Below are 17,168 nucleotides of genomic sequence, written 5' to 3' on the forward strand. Positions count from 1 at the left end.
ATCGAGAGTAACACAATAATATTGGGGGACTTTAACACCTCACTTACACCAATGGACAGATCATCCAAAATGAAAATAGGAAAACAGAAGCTTTAAGTGACACAGTAGACAAGATAGATTTAATTGATATTTATAGGACATTCCATCCAGAAACAGCAGATGACACTTTCTTAAGTGGGCACGGAACATTCTCCAGGATAGATCACATCTTGGGTCAAAAATCAAGCCTCAGTAAATTTAAGAAAATTGAAATCATATCAAGCTTCTTTTCTGACCACAATGCTATGAGATTGGAAATGAATTACAGAGGAAAAACGTAAAAAACACAAACACATGGAGGCTAAACAATATGTTACTCAATAACCAAGAGATCACTGAAGAAATCAAAGAGGAAATCAAAAAATAACTAGAAAAAAATGACAATGAAAACACGACGATCCAAAACCTATGGGATGTAGCAAAAGCAGTTCTAAGAAGGAAGTTTATAGCTATACAGGCCTACCTCAGAAAACAAGAAACATCTCAAAAAAACAATCCAACCTTACACCTAAAGGAACTAGAGAAATAAGAACAAACAAAACCCAAAGTTAGCAGAAGGAAAGAGATCATAAAGATCAGAGCAGAAATAAATGAAATAGAAACAAAGAAAACAATAGCAAAGATCAATAAAACTAAAAGCTGGTTCTTTGAGAAGATAAACAAAATTGATAAACCATTAGCCAGTCACACCAAGAAAAAGAGGGAGAGGACTCAAATCAATAAAATTAGAAATGAAAAAGGAGAAGTTACAAAAGAGACCGCAGAAATACAAACCATCCAAAGAGACTACTACAAGCAACTCTATGCCAATAAAATGGACAACCTGGAAGAAATGGACAAATTCTTAGAAAGGTATAACCTTCCAAGACTGAACCAGGAAGAAATAGAAAATATGAACAGACCAATCACAAGTAATGAAATTGAAACTGTGATTAAAAATCTTCCAACAAACAAAAGTCCAGGACAGATGGCTTCACAGGTGAATTCTATCAAATATTTAAAGAAGAGCTAACACCCATCCTTCTCAAACTCTTCCAAAAAATTGCAGAGGAAGAACACTCCCAAACTCATTCTATGAGGCCACCGTCACCCTGATACCAAAAACAGACAAAGATACTACAAAAAAGAAAATTACAGACCAATATCACTGATGAAATTAGATGCAAAAATCCTCAACAAAATACTATCAAACAGAAGCCAACAACACATTAAAAGGATCATACACCGTGATCAAGTAGGATTTATCCCAGGTATGCAACGATTCTTCAATATACGCAAATCAATCAATGTGATACACCATATTAACTAATTGAAGAAGGAAAACCATATGATCATCTCAATAGATGCAGAAAAAGCTTTTGAGAAAATTCAACACCAATTTATGATAAAAGCTCTCCAGAAAGTGGGCATAGAGGGAACCTACGTCAACATAATAGGGGCCATATGTGACAAACCTACAGCAAACTTCATTCTCAATGGTGAAAAACTGAAAGCATTTCCTCTAAAATCGGGAAGAAGACAAGGATGTCCCCGCTCCCCACTGTTATTCAAAATAGTTTTGGAAGTCCTAGCCACAGCAATCAGAGAAGAGAAAGAAATAAAAGGCATACAAATCGGAAGCGAAGAAGTAAAACTGTCACTGTTCACAGGTGACATGCTACTATACATAGAGAATCCTAAAGATGCCACCAGAAAATTACTAGAGATAAACATGAATTCAGTAAAGTTGCAGGACACAAAATTAATGCACAGAAATCTCTTCTATTCCTATAGACTAATGATGAAGAATCTGAAAAAGAAATTAAGGAAACACTCCCATTTACCACTGCAACAAAAAGAATAAAACACCTAGGAATAAACCTATCTAAGGAGACAAAAGACCTGTATGCAGAAAACTATCAGACACTGATGAAAGAAATTGAAGATGATACCAACAGATGGAGAGATATACCATGTTCTTGGATTGGAAGAATCAAGTTTGTGAAAATGACTATACTACCCAAAGCAATCTACAGATTCAATGCAATCCCTATCAAACTACCAATGGCATTTTTTACAGAACTAGAACAAAAAAATCTTAAAATTTGTATGGAGACACAAAAGACCCCAAATATCCAAAGCAGTCTTGAGGGAAAAAAACGGAGCTGGAAGAATCAGACTCCCTGACTTCAGACTATAGTACAAAGCTACAGTGATCAAGACAATATGGTACTGGCACAAAAACAGAAAAATAGATCAATGGAACAGAAAGCCCAGAGATAAAACCATGCACCTATGGTCAACTAATCTATGACAAAGTAGGCAAGGATATACAGTGGAGAAAAGGCAGTCTCTTCCATAAGTGGTGCTGGGAAAACTGGACAGCTACATGTAAAAGAATGAAAGTAGAACACTCCCTAACACCACACACAAAAATAAACTCAAAATGGATTAGAGACCTAGATGTAAGACCAGACACTATAAAACTCTTAGGGAAAAACATAGGAAGAATACTCTTTGACATAAATCACAGCAAGATCTTTTTTGATCCACCTCCTAGAGTAATGGAAATAAAACCAAAATAAATGGGACCTAATGAAACTTCTAAGCTTTTACACAGCAAAGAAAACCATAAACAAGACAAAAAGACAACCCTCAGAATGGGAGAAAATATTTGCAAACGAATCAGTGGACAAAGGATTAATCTCCAAAATATATAAACAGCTCATGCAACTCAATATTACAGAAACAAACAACTGAATCCAAAAATGGGTGGAACACCTAAATAGACATTTCTCCAAAGTAGACATACAGATGGCCTAGAAGCACATGAAAAGTGGCTCAATATCACTAATTATTAGAGAAATGCAAATCAAAACTACAATGAGGTATCACCTCACACCAGTTAGAATGGGCATCATCAGAAAATCTGCAAGCAACCAATGCCAGAGAGGATGTGGAGAAAAGGGAACCCTCTTGCTGTTGGTGGGAGTGTAACTTGATACAGCCACTATGGAGAACAGTATGGAGGTTCTTTAGGAAACTAAAAATAGAATTACCATATGATCCAGCAATCCCACTACTGGGCATATACCCAGAGAAAACCATAATTCAAAAAGACACATGCACCCCAACGTTCATGGCAGCACTATTTACAATAGCCAGGTCATGGAAGCAACCTGAATGCCCATTGAGAGACGAATGGATAAAGAAGATGTGGTACATATATATAATGGAATATTACTCAGCCATAAAATGGAACGAAATTGGGTCGTTTGTTGGGATGTGTATGGATCTAAAGACTGTCATACAGAGTGAAGTAAGTCAGAAGGAGAAAACAAATATTGTATACTAATGCATATATGTGGAACCTAGAAAAATGGTACAGATGAACTGGTTTGCAGGGCAGAAATTGAGACATAGAACAAACATATGGACAGCAAGGGGGGAATTCCGTGGGGCAGTGGTGGTGTGTGTGATGAATTGGGCGATTGGGATTGACATGTATACACTGATGTATATAAAATTGATGACTACTAAGGACCTGCTGTATAAAAAAATAAATAAAATTGAAAAATTAAAAGAAAAATGGAAAGGAAATAGGAAAGATTTCCAGAGAAGCAAAGAGTTAACTTGGAAGCCTAGGGGGAAAAAAAATGCAGAGTTTAATAGAGAATGACTTATAAAAATGTTAGCGAGCTAAAAAGCAAATAGACGTAGGTAAGACATATAAAATATTTCATAAACTCTATTCTTGACAGTTAGTAATCTGGGCTCTTATATCTACTTTTCTATTTGAAGAGTAGGCTAGCTTAAAGTATGATGGTTTTATTATCAAACTCTGTATTATTCATTACTTTGTTGAAATATTTGTTAATGATAATATTAGTTAATGTGGAACTTTTGTTGACCTTGTCTTTTATCACTGTGACTTGGACTCAATCACGGTTACATACGCCTGTACTCTTTGGTTAAAAGTGACCAAAACTCAAAATAGATTAATTAAAAACGAACTTATTGGCCCAAGTAAGTCAAAACTCTATTTTTATTTATTTATTTATTTTTAATGAATATTTATTGAAGTATAGTTGATTTACAATGTTGTGTTAGTTTCTGCTGTACAACAAAGCAAATAAGTTATACATACACATATATCTGCTCTTTCTTAAATTCTTTTCCCATATAGGTCATTACAGAGTATTGAGTAGAGTTACCTGTGCTATGCAGTGGGTCCTTGATGGTTAACTATTTTTTTTGTTTGTTTGCGGTACACGGGCCTCTCACTGTTGTGGCCTCTCCTGTTGTGGAGCACAGGCTCTGGATGCACAGGCTCTGGATGCGCAGGCTCAGCGGCCATGGTTCACAGGCTCAGCCGCTCTGCGGCATGTGGGATCTTCCCGGACCGGGGCACGAACCTGTGTCTCCTGCATCGGCAGGCAGACTCTCAACCACTGTGCCACCAGGGAAGCCCAACTATTTTTTTTCTTAAACATCTTTATGGGAGTGTAATTGCTTTACAATGGTGTGTTAGTTTCTGCTTTATAACAAAGTGAATCAGCTATACATATACATATATCCCCATATCTCCTCCCTCATGTGTCTCCCTCCCACCCTCCATATCCCACCACTCTAGGTGGTCATAAGCACCGAGCTGATCTCCCTGTGCTATGTGGCTGCCTGCTACTAGCTATCGGTTTCACATTTGGTAGTGTATATATGTCCATGCCAGTCTCTCACTTTGTCTCACCTTACCCTTCCCCCTCCCCATGTCCTCAGGTCCTTTCTCTACGTCTTCATCTTCATTCCTGTCCTGCCTGTAGGTTTTTCAGAACCAATTTTCTTTCTTAGATTCCATACGTATGTGTTTACATACGGTATTTGTTTTTCTCTTTCTGACTTACTTCACTCTGTATGACAGACTCTAGGTCCATCCACCTCACTACAAATAAGTCAGTTTCGTTTCTTTTTATGGCTGAGTGATATTCCATTGTATATATATGCCACATCTTCTTTTTCCATTCATCTGTTGATGGACACTTAGGTTGCTTCCATGTCCTGGCTATTGTAAATAGAGCTGCAAGGAACATTGTGGTACATGACTCTTTTTGAATTATGGTTTTCTCAGGGTATATGCCCAGTAGTGGGATTGCTGGGTAGTATGGTAGTTCTATTTTTACTTTTCTAAGGAATCTCTGTACTGTTATCCATAGTGGCTGTAGCAAGTTACATTCCCACCAACAGTGCAAGGGTGTTCCCTATTCTCCACACCCTCTCCAGCATTTATGGCTTTTAGATTTTTAGATGATGGCCATTCTGAATGGTGTGAGGTGATACCTCACTGTAGTTTGATTTGCATTCCTCTAATGATTAGTGATGTTGAACATCCTTTCATGTGTTTGTGACCATCTGTATATCTTCTTTGAAGAAATGTCTATTTTGGTCTTCTGACCATTTTTGTATTCGGTTGTTTGTTTTTTTGATATTGAGCTGCATATGCTCCTTGTAAATTTTGCAGATTAATTCTTTGTCAGTTGCTTCATTTGCTAATATTTACTCCCATTCTGAGGGTTGCATTTTCATCTTGTTTATGGTTTCCTTTGCTGTACAAAAGCTTTTAAGTGTCATTAGGTCACATTTCTTTATGTTTTTCTTTCCATTTCTCTAGGAGGTGGGTCTAAAAGGATCGTGCTGTGATTTATGTCATACAGTGTTTTCCCTATGTTTTTCACTATAAGTTTTATCGTGTCTGGACTTATATTTTGGTCTTTAATCCATTCTGAGCTTATTTTTGTGTATGGTGTTAGGGAGTGTTCTAATTTCATTCTTTTACATGTAGCTGTCCAGTTTTCCTAGCACCACTTACTGACGAAGCTATCTTTTCTGCATTGTATATTCTTGCCTCCTTTATCAAAAGTAAGGTGACCATATGTGCATGGGTTTATTGTGGGGCTTTCTATCCTGTTACATTGATCTATATTTCTGTTTTTGTGCCAGTACCATACTGACTTGATTACTGTAGCTTTGTAGTATAGTCTAAAGTCAGGGAGTCTGATTCCTTGAAGCTCCGTTTTTCTTTCTCAAGATTGCTTTGGCTATTCAGGGTCTTTTGTGTTTCCATACACATTGTGAAATTCTTTGTTCTAGTTCTGTGAAAAATGCCATTGGTAGTTTGATAGGGATTGCATTAAATCTGTAGATTGCTTTGGGTAGTATAGTCATTTGCTCAATATTCATTCTTGCAGTCAAAGAACATGGTATATCTCTCCATCTGTTTGTATCATGTTTAATTTCTTTCATCAGTATCTTACAGTTTTCTGCATACACGTCTTTTGTGTCCTTAGGTAAATTTATTTCTAGGTATTTTATTCTTTTTGTTGTAGTGGTAAATGGGAGTGTTTCCTTAATTTCTCTTTCATATTTTTCATCATTAGTCTTTAGGAATGGAAGAGATTCCTGTGCATTAATTTTGTATCCTGCTACTTTAACCAAATTCATTGATTAGCTCTAGTATTTTTCTGGTAGCATCTTTTGGATTCTCTATGTATAGTATGATGTCATCTGCAGTGACAGCTTTACTTCTATTCCAATTTGGATTCCTTTAATTTCTTTTTCTTCTCTGATTTCTTTGGCTGAAAGTTCCAAAACTATGTTGAATAATAATTGTGAGAGTGGACAACCTTGTCTTCTTCCTGATCTCAGAGGAAATGGTTTCAGTTTATCACCACTGAGAACGATGTTGGCTGTCCGATTGTCATAGATGACCTTTTTTATGTTGAGGTAAGTTCCCTCTGTGACTACTTTCTGGAGGGTTTTTATCATAAATGGATGTTGAATTTTCTCAAAAGCTTTTTCTGCATTTATTTAGATAATTTTATGTTTTTTCTCCTTCAACTTGTTAATATGGTTTAATCATATCGATTGATTTGCATAAATTGAAGAATTCTTGCATTCCTAAGATAAACCCCACTTGATCATGGTGTGTGATCCTCTTAATGTGCTGTTGAATTCTGTTGGCTCGTATTTTGTTGAGGATTTTTGCATCTATGTTCATCAGTGATATTGCCCTGTAGTTTTCTTTCTTTGTGACATCATTGTCTGGTTTTGGTATCAGGGCGATGGTGGCCTCATAGAATGAGTTTGGGAGTGTTCCTCCCTCTGCTATATTTTGGAAGAGTCTGAGAAGGATAGGTGTTAGTTCTTCTCTAAATGTTTGATAGAATTCGCCTGTGAAGCCACCTGGTCCTGGAATTTTTTTTGTTGGAAGATTTTTAATCACATCTTCAGTTTCAGTGCTTGTGAGTGGTCTGTTCATATTTTCTATTTCATCCTGGTTGTGTCTCAGAAGGTTGTGTATTTCTAAGAATTTGTCCATTTCTTCCAGGTTGTTCATTTTATTGGCACAGAGTTGCTTGTAGCAATCTCTTATGATCCTTTGTATTTCTGCAGTGTCAGTTGTTTCTTCTTTTTCATTTCTAATCTGTTGTTTTGAGTTTTCTCTCTTTTTTGCTTGATGCATCTGGCTAATGGTTTATCAGTTTTGTTTATCTTCTCAAGAACCAGCTTTTAGTTTTATTGATCTTTGCTATTGTTTTCTTCATTTCTTTTTCATTTTTTTCTGATCTGATCTTTATGATGTCTTTCCTTCTGCTTACTTTGGGGTTTTTTTGTTTTCCTTTCTTTAATTAATTTAGGTGTAAGGGTAGGTTGTTTATTTGAGATGTTTCTTGTTTCCTGAGGTAGGATTGTATTGCTGTAAACTTCCCTCTTAGAACTGCTTTTTCTGCATCCCATAGGTTTTGGGTCGTTGTGTTTTCATTGTCATTTTTTTCTAGGTATTTTTTAATTTCCTCTTTGATTTCTTCAGTGATCTCTTGGTTTTTTAGTAGTGTATTGTTTAGCCTCCATGTGTTTGTATTTTTTACAAATTTTTTCCTGTAATTGATATCTAGTCTCGTGAGTTGTCGTCAGAAAAGATACTTGATAATCATATCAGTTTTTTTAAATTTACTAAGGCTTGGTTTGTGACCCAAGATATGACCTATCCTGGAGAATGTTCCATGAACACTTGAGGAGAACATGTATTCTGTTGTTCTTGAATGGAATGTCCAATAAATATCAGTTAAGTCCATCTTGTTTAATGTATCATTTAAAGCTTGTGTTTCTGTCTTTGGATGAGCTGTCCATTGGTGAAAGTGTGGTGTTAATGTCCCCTAGTATGATTGTGTTACTGTCGCTTTCCCCTTTTTTGGCTGTTAGCATTTGCCTTTTGAATTGAGGTGCTCCTATGTTGGGTCCATAAATATTTACATTTGTTATATCTTTTGCTTGGATTGATCCCATGATCATTATGTAGTGTCCTTCTTTGTCTCTTGTAATAGACTGTATTTTAAAGTCTATTTTGTCTGTTATGAGATTTGCTACTCCAGCTTTCTTTTGATTTCCATGTGCATGGAATATCTTTTTCCATCCCCTTACTTTCAGTCTGTATGTTTCCCTAGGTCTGAAGTGGGTCTCTTGTATACAGTATATATACGGGTCTTGTTTTTGTATCTATTCAGCCAGTCTTGTCTTTTCGTTGTAGTATTTAATCCATTTACATTTAAGATACTTATCAATATGTTTGTTCCTATGACAATTTTCTTAATTGTTTGAGGTTTGTTTTTGTAGGTCTTTTCCTTCTCTTGTGTTTCCTGCCTAGAGAAGTTCCTTTAGCATTTGTTGTAAAGCTGGTTTGGTGGTGCTGAATTCTCTTAGTTTTTGCTTGTGTGTAAAGGTTTTAATTTCTCCCTCGAAGCTGAATGAGATCCTTGCTGGGCAGAGTATTCTTGGCTGTAGGTTTTTCCCATTCATCACTTTAAATATGTCCTGCCCCTCCCTTCTGGCTTGCAGAATTTCTGCTGAAAGGTCAGCTGTTACCCTTATGGGGATTCCCCTGTATGTTATTTGTTGTTCTTCCCTTGCTGCTTTTAGTATTTTTTTCTTTGTATTTAATTTTTTTATAGTTTGATTAATATATGTCTTGATGTGTTTCTCCTTGGGTTTATCCTGTATGGGACTCTGCGCTTCCTGGACTTGATTGACTATTTCCTTTCCCATATTAAGGAAGTTTTCAACTATAATCTGTTCAAATATTGTCTCAGATTCATTCTTTTTCTCTTATTCTTCTGGGACCTCTATAATTCAAATGTTGGTACATTTAATGTTGTCCCAGTCATCTCTGAGACTGTCCTCAATTCTTTTCTTTCTTTCTTCTTTATCCTGCTGTGTGGTAGTTATTTCCACTATTTTATCTTGCAGGTCACTTTTCCATTCTTCTGCCTCAGTTATTGTGCTATTGATTCCCCTAGAGAATTTTTAATTTCATTTTTGGTGTTGTTCATCACTGTTTGTTTGCTCTTTAGTTCTTCTGGGTCCTTGTTAAATGTTTCTTGTATTTTCTCAATTCTTTTACCAAGATTTTGGATTATCTTTACTATCATTACTCTGAATTCTTTTTCAGGTAGACTGCCTATTTCCTCTTCATTTTTTGGTCTGGTGAGTTTTTACCTTGCTTCTTCATCTGCTGTGTTTTTCTGTCTTCTCATTATGCTTAACTTACTGTGTTTGGGGTTTCCTTTTTGCTGGCTGCAGGTTCATAGTTCCCATTGTTTTTGGTGTCTGCCCCCAGTGGCTAAGGTTTGTTCAGTGAGTTGTGTAGGTTTCCTTGTGCAGGGGACTGGTGCCTGTGTTCTGGTGGATGAGGCTGGATCTTGTCTTTCTGGTGGGCAGGGCTGTGTCCAGTGGTGTGTTTTGGGGTGTCTGTGACCTTGTTGTGATTTTAGGCAGCCTTTCTGCTAATGGATGGGGTTGTGTTCCTGTCTTGCTAGTTGTTTGGAATAGCGTGTCCAGCACTGTAGCTTGCTGGTCGTTGAGTGTAGCTGGGCCTTAGCATTAAGATGGAGGTCTCTGGGAGAGCTCCCGCCGATTGATATTACATGGGTCAGGAGGTTTCTGGTGGACCAGTGTCCTGAACTCGGCTCTCTCACCTCAGAGGCACAGACCTGACACCCGGCCAGAGCACCACAACCCAGTCAGCCACATGACTCAGAAGAAAAGGGAGAAAAAAAGAAAGAAAGAAGGAAAACAAATAAATAAATTAAATAAATAAAATATAGTTATTGAACTAAAAAATAAAAAAAATTAAAGATAAAAACAATTTTAAAGTGTTAAGAAAGGAAAAAATATCACACAAAGAAGTATACACACACACAGTCACAAAAAGAGAAAAAAGAAAAAAATATATATATATCTATATATATATAAACATAAAGGAAGAGACTAACCAAATCAATAAACAAATATATCAGTGATAATAAACTAAATAGTAAAGTAAGTTAAACATAAAACCAAACAATTAGATGCAGAAAGCAAACCCCAAGTCTATAGTTGCTCCCAAAGTCCACCTCCTCAATTTGGGATGATTCATTGTCTCTTCAGGTATTGCAGAGATGCAGGGTACATCAAGTTGATTGTGGAGATTTAATCTGGTGCTCCTGAGGCTGCTGGGAGAGATTTCCCTTTCTCTTCTTTGTTCGCACAGCTCCTGGGGTTCAGCTTTGGGTTTGGCCCCGCCTCTGCATGTAGGTCACCTGAGAGCGTTTCTGCTTTGCTCAGACAGGACGGTGTTAAAGGAGCACCTGATTAGTGGGCTTTGGCTCACTGAGCCTTGGGGGAGGGAGGGATACAGATGCGGGGCGAGCCTGTGGCGGCAGAGGCTGGCGTGACGTTGCACCAGCCTGAGGCACGCTATGTGTTCTCCTGGGGAAGTTGTCCCTGGATCACGGGACCCTCGCAGTGGTAGACTGCACAGGCTCCCGGGAATGGAGGTGTGGATAGTGACCTGTGCTCGCACACAGGCTTCTTGGTGGCTGTAGCAGCAGCCTTAATGTCTCATGCCTGTCTCTGGTGTCCATGCTGATAGCCGTGGATTGCGCCCGTTTCTGGAGTTCGTTTAGGTGGTGCTCTGAATCCCCTTTCCTCACGCACCCTGAAACAATGGTCTCTTGCCTCTTAGGCAGCTCCAGACTTTTTCTTGGACTACCTCCCGGCTAGCTGTGGCGCACTAACCGCCTTCAGGCTGTGTTCACCCAGTCCTCTCCCTGGGGTCTGATCTCCGAAGCCTGAGCCTTAGCTCCCAACCCCCATGTGCCCCGGCAGGTGAGCAGAGGAGCCTCTCGGGCTGGTGAGCGCTGGTCAGCACCGATCCTCTGTGCGGGAATCTCTCCGCTTTGCCCTCCGCACTCCTGTTGCTGTGCTCTTCTCCGCGGCTTCGTAGCTTCCCCACCCCACCCCCCATCTCCGCCTGTTTAGGGGCTTCCTAGTGTGTGGAAAGTTTTCCTCCTTCACAGCTCCCTCCCACTGGTGCAGGTCCCGTCCCTATTCTTTTGTCTCTGTTTTTTCTTTTTTCTTTTGCCCTACCCAGGTACATGGGGAGTTTCTTGCCTTTTGGGAAGTCTGAGGTCTTCTGCCAGCATTCAGTAGGTGTTCTGTAGGAGTTGTTCCACATGCAGATGTATTTCTGATGTATTTGTTGGAAGGAAGGTGATCTCCTTGTGTTACTCCTCCGCCATGTTGAAGGTCTCTCTCCAAAAGTCTATTTTTAGATATAATTCATCACTGGTTGCATCTAGGTACTTAAAATGTTAGTGGAGTACTCTCTAAATTTATCTCACACTTATACAATACCTGAGATGAGAGCTATTTGGAATCAATTTAGACACCTCATTATTGATTTTTATACAGTACTCATTTTTATACAGTACTTATACAGTACTTTTTTAATGCCTAAGTTTGCAAGGAAAAACCTTGACTTGCTGCTACTTTCACTTGAACTGGAAACGTGTTCTTCATAGAAAGGATAGAAAGGTACACACTCTCTTCTATGCAATTGACAGAAATGTATTTTCTTAAGTTTGGAGACAACTGAATTGATTATGTAATCAATAGTAAGAAAAATGACTTCAGAGCGGCTATTCCATAACCGAGGCATATTTTGGTTTTTGGTACCTGTCTTCCAATAATTTACTGCTTTGTATCCAGCAATTGACATGTAGTTTGGAACATGCACTTTGATCTTTTACTATTATATATTTGTGTGTGCTTTACTGGAGAATACATACATACACAGATATACCCTTTTTTACAAATCAGGAAGTATTACTAAAATGAGCTGCACATATTTTCTAGACTAATTTTCTTGTTGCCATCGTTTTTTGCTACACTATCTATGCACTCCTTTGATGGTATGATTTCCTCTGGAAATCCCTGTGGAGACCTTTTCAGGAATTCTTTTATATCCTATCTCTGTGCAGAGGAAGAAAGACCTTCTATTAAATTAGGCATTTGTGTGTGTATCATTTTAATTTTCTTTCTCTCTTTTGTAAAGTGGTGTCCGTTCTACCCCCTGCCTAACCTATTAACTCCTGCTTGGTTTTGGTTTAAGCCACAGCACAGAATACGTGCACTAGAAACTTATTAGGGAGAATGACCTCAAACTTAGTACTGCTCAGTGTCTCAAAATCTTTGTGGAAATAAATAATATTTACAAAGGATTTTCTGAAAATCAAGTAGTCCATCCATTTTTCTTGCTCAGAGATTCTTAACTTTGGATAAGGGAAGATCTAAGAGCACCTTAAAATTGCACATAAATTCTATGCATATGAATTTTAATGGGCTGTCTGTTATTTTCACCAGGTATTCAAAATGGTCTATAACTAAGAATTGGTTAAGAATCATCTCAGTTTATATTTTCAAAGCTATATTTGGATTAATACAAAAGACCGGAAGGCTACAGCCTACATACCTAGACTTCAGTTTTCCAGAACTACTGCATATGATTAATTATCCCTAAGTCAACTGTTAAAATTATATATATATATTTTAAAAACAATAACAGAAACATACCACTTTGTCTAGTGAAGGTATTTATCTTTAGTGTCCGTGTAAGCAATGAATGTTCTTCTTTGAGAAACTGGCCTATCTTCATATTTTGGAATCTATGCCTCAAAGAACCAGTTGTGTTTCCTCTGGCTTTACTATTATAGTGTACTGCCAAATTAGAGGCTCAGTGTTAGCTACTGTACTCCAGGGCATGCATTTTTGTAACTCTTGAATTTATTCTGTTGTCTCTACCCTTATTTACCTTTGCCACAAATTCTTTACTTTTTTTTTTTTGTTTGTTTGTTTGTTTTTTTTTTTTTTTTGCGGTACGTGGGCCTCTCACTGTTGTGGCCTCTCCTATTGCGGTGCAGAGGTTCCGGACGCGCAGGCTCAGAGGTTCCGGACGCGCAGGCTCAGCGGCCATGGCTCACGGACCTAGTCACTCTGCGGCATGTGGGATCTTCCCAGACTGGGGCACGAACCCGTGTCCCCTGCATCGGCAGGCGGACTCTCAACCACTGCGCCACCAGGGAAGCCCTCTTTACTTTTTTGATAAGCATTTTGTTGTAGTACGTATTTTTATAAGTTGCCCTAAATCATTTCCAAAAGCACTGAGTGTACAAGTACAGATGAATAAATAAATAATAATAGTGACTGAGGCAGCACATAAATCTTTTTGTTTATTTCATGTATTTTTTTCACATGGTCCACAGTTTTAAATTGCTTTCAGAAATGGCTTCTTTAATAACATACTTTTGGGGGGAAACGGGGGAGTGCGATGAATTTTGGGAGATTGGGATTGACATATATATGCTACTATATATAAAATAGATAACTAATGAGAACCTACTGTATAGCACAGGGAACTCTACTCAGTGCTCTGTGGTGACCTAAATGGGAAGGAAATCCAAAAAAGAGGGCATATATGTATATGTATAGCTGATTCACTTTGATGTACTGCAGAAACTAACACAACATTGTAAAACAACTGTACTCCAAATAAATTAATTAAAAAAACACATACTTTTGTAGTTTTTGTTGTAAATATTTATTATTAAAGTTTAAAACCTACTAATGTATCCTTAATAAAGTAAGAAGAGCTAAGGGGCCAACAATGAAAAATGAATCCAAAGTATTTTAACCTGAATGGTAAAGGAGGGAAGCTCTTTTTTCTGGTTTAAAGTATAAAAACATATTTTAGGCATCATTGCTTTAGGTAGATGTACTATTTTGCAGTCACTTGTTCAAAAGATCTAACAAAATTGAGTATATTTTCAGAAAATGTCTACTCTTCTTCTTATAAACATAAGACATACATACATACACAGATATACCCTTTTTTACAAATCAGGAAGTATTACTAAAATGAACTGCACATATTTTCTGCTTTGGGATGTATTTTAGTGCACACTAGTGTACTTTTGTGTGTGTGTGTGTGTGTGTGTATGTGTGTGTGTGCTTTGGGATGTATTTTAGTGCACACTAGTGTACTTTTGTGTGTGTGTGTGTGTGTATGTGTGTGTGTGTGTGTGTGTGTGTATAACTAAGCTTTGTCTTTTAGTGAAATTGAAGTTATTTATATAGTCCCTGTTTTGCTTTCTTTTAGTTTTAAACTTGCATTTGTAAAAAGTTAGCAATACGTATTGCTTCTTTGTTGCTGTTTGTCAAAAATGAGTTGCTGACTACTGTATTATTGTATTGTGGTAGGGTGTACTGATGAATGGAAAACGAGTAAAAAAGGGAATTGATTTTTATTCTTATGTCCTGAGTAGGACTTCCCAGTCTACAATGCCATCTATAGAATTATCATTTGAACGTACATTTAGTGGATAAGGTAAAAGACCAGGCCTAAGACACAGCATATCTAATAAGCAAACCCTAAAGATCAGCTGTAAACCATTTCTTCCCAGCTACATATTAATTGTGCTATAATGGAAACACTGAGGGTTAGCTTAGAGAAAAGAATGGGAAATCCTATTCCCATTATATAAAACTTTACCAGTGACAGGTTAGGTAAAATTTTTAAAGCAGCATAAAATGCATGTGTTTTAACCTCAACAAAAGGTACTATAACTCTCCTCTTTGAGTAGTCTGTATGCCCAAGCATATGCCATGTCCTCAGATAAGCTGAAGAGGTTTCCCTCATCATATATCTTATCCCAGTGTAGGCCTAGGCTAAGTTCTGTGCCTGGTACATGGTAAATGCTCAGTAAATACTTATAATATTGAATATTTGACACTGTTAGGAAAAAGAAAGGCCATGCACAGTGAGCGTGTGACTCAGAAACAGCTGTCTGGGAGGAAAAATGAAGTGCCCAGGTTGCCAAAAACCAAGTCTGCTGGAATAAAAGGAAATGTCTGTGTGGTAGCTCCTAGTCAAAGAGCTGATATGCATTGCTCCCTTTCACAGCATGGCTGATTTAGCACTGTGCTACAAGATGTGGTCATTGCTCTACTCAGCTTTTCCTAGAAACATCAGAGCTTGGCTGACCCTTATAGAAGGAAAAGGAAATGTGAACATCACTTCCTTCACAAGTTTGCAGTGAACTGCTAAAGTATAAAGACTTCACTCTTAATACACAAAGAGAAAAATTTGCGATAGTTTTTTTAAGGACTGCTAACATAGCCCGAGGGACAGACTTTACAAGTAGTCATCAAGTAGGCAGGAAAAAGTGGAACAAGGACACTTAAGACTGAAGACTTCAGTTAGTTTGAGAGTGAATATTTGAAGGAGGAGCTACTAGGAGCTACATTCTTTCTACCTTAGGAGAAACTAGGTGTTATTGTGTAAAGTAGTCTCTAAAATAAAATAAGAACTATAGAAGTATACATTTAGGGATATGGAATCAAATCAAAGAAGGTAAAGTATGCTTCTAGGTTCTTCTACTAACCCTCTTTGAGAGTGTTTGGGAATTAATCCCTTTGATTAATTTCTTCATGTCTCTGAATTACTACTTTACCTGTCAGGATTTAGCCTGAGAAGTAGAATCACTATGAGTGATGTAGAATAGAGATTTATTATAGAGGCTTTCACTTCACACAGTTGTTCCTGGTGCAGAAGTCTGTACAAGGCTGTTGCCTCTGCATCTTGTACCAGGTCTCAAGTCTCAAAAGGTCAGGTTAGTCCAGCAGTCTGAGAGAAAAGCTGAATGTGTAGTAGGGAAGAACTGAGAAATTTGAAACCTAAGAGGACAAACTGCAGCCCATGAGCCCAAATGGAGACCCAGATCTGTCTTTTATTGCTTCCAAATCTATAGTGCACGTAACCTGTAAGATAAGCTGGTGCCATTTGCCATAGAACTGAATACAAATCTTAAAGTTCATGGTTAGCCTGAAGTTCTTCAATAATAGCATTTTATCAGCTTACTTCCACGCTCCCCACACACACTCTTCAACTCTCTACAGAGCATTAAAAAATGCCCTAAAAGGTTTTTTAAAAGGCTACTAAATCTTCATCTGAAATTGATCCACAATTATCTACAAGAAGCAGAATCCTTTCTGAGGGTACTTTCAGACTAAATTGGTTTCCGAAGAGGATGATTCTCAATACAATGAAATGGAATCTTTCTCTTGCATTTTTAGGATCTATGTGCAGCAGTGGTAACATTAAAAAAAAAGGTCACTGGTCATATGAAAAAGATGACTCTCCCCATCCCTGCTCCTTCAGAATTCGTACTATATTTTCTAGCTATTTCTACAAAGGCCATGTCTACCAGATTAATCTCTGACAAATGAAGACCATCCATTCATAGTCATCTGGAAGACCTGTGTTGCACTACTATGCTGTTCAGGAATTTAGTGCCAGCTAACACAATGACTGGTTGACAATGTAGTTTTGATGTGTACAGTAGTAATACGGTTTTTATTCTCCCTCTAAGGAGGAATGTTGGAGTCTGGCTCTTTAAAAATAACCAGGTTAGAATGAAGCAGCCATATGGTTGATTACAATGATGCTTTTCATTTTAGTTCAGTTTTGATTAAGTTAGAATCTGATACTGTAAGTGCTCCCATATAACAACAGAACAAAGTTTAGGCATTTCAGTCTTAGCATTTCATGTTTGTATATAAATGTTGAAATTCTAAAGATAATATGAAGGATCAAGCATTATATACATTTAAAATTCTTGATATTTAAAAAGTTTTTCATATTTACATAATTCCTTACTGTAGTACTTAAGTTTTTCATATTTATATAATGCCTGACTATACTATTTACTCCAAAATGATTTGAA

The 17,168-nt window shown here is 37.5% G+C and overlaps 1 long non-coding RNA gene across 2 annotated transcripts in view; it reads left to right on the forward strand.

Annotated features, from left to right (window-relative positions):
• Positions 1 to 17,168, forward strand: part of LOC132422156 (uncharacterized) — a 166,060-nt gene that overhangs the window by 28,187 nt on the left and 120,705 nt on the right. The window lies entirely within an intron of this gene.

This window comes from Delphinus delphis, chromosome 3, assembly GCF_949987515.2.
Source record: "Delphinus delphis chromosome 3, mDelDel1.2, whole genome shotgun sequence".
NCBI lineage: Eukaryota > Metazoa > Chordata > Mammalia > Artiodactyla > Delphinidae > Delphinus > Delphinus delphis.